This window comes from Lactuca virosa, chromosome 4, assembly GCF_052849685.1.
Source record: "Lactuca virosa cultivar CGN04683 chromosome 4, Lactuca_virosa_CGN04683_v6, whole genome shotgun sequence".
NCBI classification, from domain to species: Eukaryota; Viridiplantae; Streptophyta; class Magnoliopsida; order Asterales; family Asteraceae; genus Lactuca; species Lactuca virosa.
The window spans coordinates 530,949,115-530,951,998 of NC_136429.1; the positions used below are offsets into that span (position 1 = coordinate 530,949,115).

Below are 2,884 nucleotides of genomic sequence, written 5' to 3' on the forward strand. Positions count from 1 at the left end.
GCTAAAAGATCCATTCTGTATGTTCTTCTGGACTCACTCCGTGAGCCTTACGTGCTCACGTCGTGAGTTCTCTTTGGTCGAATAATAAAATTGATTAACAATTCTTTTTATACTAAAAGCCCTAATTTAATTACCACTGAATTCAAGGACCCCACACTTAATTTTTTTCCCATTCATAAAATTATTAGATGATGAGATGATTAATTTCCTAAAAACTAAAAATGCAAAAACTAAACTAAAGGCAAAAGAAAATTCAAACCGAGCTCGGGTTGCCTCCCGAGAAGCGCTTCTTTTTTATGGAGTCGTGAGCTGGACTCCGTGCCTCCTCACGTTGAATTTTCGGGAGAGTCCATCACCAATTGAACTTTTTGCTCCTTCCATCTCCTTTTGTAAGCTTGAACTCGTCTAATGTATGCTTTTTTCGAATTCTCCTTTTTAGCTTTTATCTCATCTACATCGAGCTTGCGTTTAACCCCTTTATTTTCCAATTTTTCTTCATTATTTTTAAGCTCCATGGGAACCTTTTTTTTTCAGCAGCTGAATTTGTCTCCTTAGAAGTAACCTCGTCTTCATCACTCGATAATTCATCACTTTCCTTGCTTACCCAAGAAGTTGGATTTGTGTAGGCAATTACTTCAACTAAAAATGGGACGTATGCTCTTTGTTTCATGCGTTTGACTTGTTGAATTGTCTTAAGTTCTTCTTCCATTACCTTCTCCAATTTTCCAAGTTCATCTTCTTCATCAATATTAAAAACTTCATCTTGAACATCACTTCCTTGGAAACCATCTTGGACTCCAAAAGTTTCCTCTTCATCTCCAACTCTCAAAGTGAGCTTGGAATCGCGAATATCAACCAAGGCTCTAGCAGTATTAAGTAATGGGCGACCAAGAATAATCGGGACATTGGCATCCTCTTTTATGTCCATAACCACAAAATCAACCGGGAAAACGAATTTCCCAATTTTTACCAAGATGTCTTCTACAATACCCCTAGGATGTGTCACTGAACGATTGGCCATGTGAATTGTCATTTTTGTAGTCTTCAACTTCTGAATATTAAGTTTATTATAAAATGAATAATGCATCAAATTTATGCTAGCCCCAAAATCAGCTAAAGCATAAGTCTTCATATTGTTCCCAAACTCACATGGAAGAGTGAGGCGTACAGGATCTCCTTGGAATTTGGAACTTTGTTCACTAAGAATAACCTTGGAATTTTTCTTCAACTGCTGCCGAGTGTCTATCAAGTCTTGTAGGAACTTCGCATACTCGGGAACCTTAGATAACGACTCGATAAAAGGAGTATTATTTGGGATACCCTTCACTTTCTTTATAAACTCCAGATGCTCTCGTTCCAGTGGATGAAGATTGGCTCGGGACGGAAACGGTAAAGGCGGACGATACACCGGAACAGTTGCTGAATTTTTCTGTTCAGACTGGTCCCACGTCGTGAGCTTATAAGGCTCACGTCGTGAGTTCGGTGTTTCAGCAGCATTTTTATTTTCGAGCTTCAACTTTTTCGGCTTTGGTTCGGATGGTTTTGGCTCTTCTTCTAGTGCTTCTAAGAACTCAGAAATAGCCTCTTCTTCAGTATCGATCACCATTACATGTGATTGAGTCTTCTTTTCGGGAAATTGTGGAGATAATTTTTCGTTTACCAAAGTTGTTAGTTGACCAAGTTGGGCTTCGAGATTGTGGATCGATGCTTGATGATTTCTTAATAAAGCTTGCTGGTCAATCATCATAGCTTGGTGATCTTTCATCATCTTCATTTGATCTTTCATTGTTGCATCAGTATCATCACGCCTTTTCTCTGAAGCTTCCATAAAACGAGCTAACATGTTTTCTAAGTCAACTTTCTTCTTGGCTGGTGGGTGTTCTTTTTGGTAGAAGCCTCAGCCAGTCTGCTTGTATTTTTCCTCCTTCTACTTCTTGTATTCATCATATGGCAGCCACTCTTTCTTTGTTTTTCTCCAGTCTTAATCATATTTATCCCCACTTGAATAACAAACTTGAGCCTTTTTGTTCCCATATTCATCCAAGTGGCAATCTTTGGTCAAGTGTGGACCATTGCATCTTTCACAACCAACTCTAATAGCATGAATTGATTGATCCATTTGGGTCAACCTCTGGTCCATATTATTTAGCATTGTCATCATAGCAGCCATTTCTTCTGAATGTCCACCCCCACTGCCTTTTGCTCCATCTTGTCTTGGATTGTGGTACTCACGTGAATGCTTTGAGAATTCTTCAATTAACACTTTAATCTGATTTGGATTTTTCTTCGTAAGTGGTCCTTGAGAATCAAGGAGTTGCCTTGTCATGACATTGACCCCGTCATAAAATATGGACACTTCTTGTTGAATGTTGAGGTCATGTTGAGGACAATCTCTTAATAACCCTTTATATCGCTCCCATGCCTCGTAAAAGTGACTCCCCTGGTTGTTGCTCAAAATCGGCTATCGCCTTCTTGAGTTTAGATATCTTGGATGGTGGGCAGAATTGTTCTAGAAATTGCTCGCGCATCTGGGCCTAAGTAGTGATTGCACCAGGTGGAAGTGATTTTAACCAATCTTTTGCAGCTCCCTTAAAAGTAATGGGAAACATCCTTAACAAGACTATGTCTATAGTAACATTCGGGACATTGAAACAGTCAGCTATATCATTGACCTCATCTAGATGCTTAAAAGTATCCTCATGATCCTTTCCATAAAATGGTATATCTTTAAGTGCAGTAAGGATGTGTCCTTTCAGCTCGAATGTGGCAGTGGCAGGAATTGCAAGTTGTACTAGACTCAGACCAACATCATCTCTAATTCGCTTTTTGTAAGCTCCCATGGACATATCTTCAATGTTCGCCATCTCGTTTTCTGGCTTGTCTT

General features: G+C 39.3%; 1 non-coding gene across 1 annotated transcript; it reads left to right on the top strand.

Moving 5' to 3' along the window:
• The first annotated feature begins 2,372 nt into the window (after nucleotides 1-2,372).
• LOC145110287 (small nucleolar RNA R71) lies at nucleotides 2,373-2,480 on the top strand. Its single transcript, XR_013709671.1, has one exon. It is a non-coding gene; the product is annotated as a small nucleolar RNA R71 (small nucleolar RNA).
• The last annotated feature ends 404 nt before the right edge of the window (nucleotides 2,481-2,884 follow it).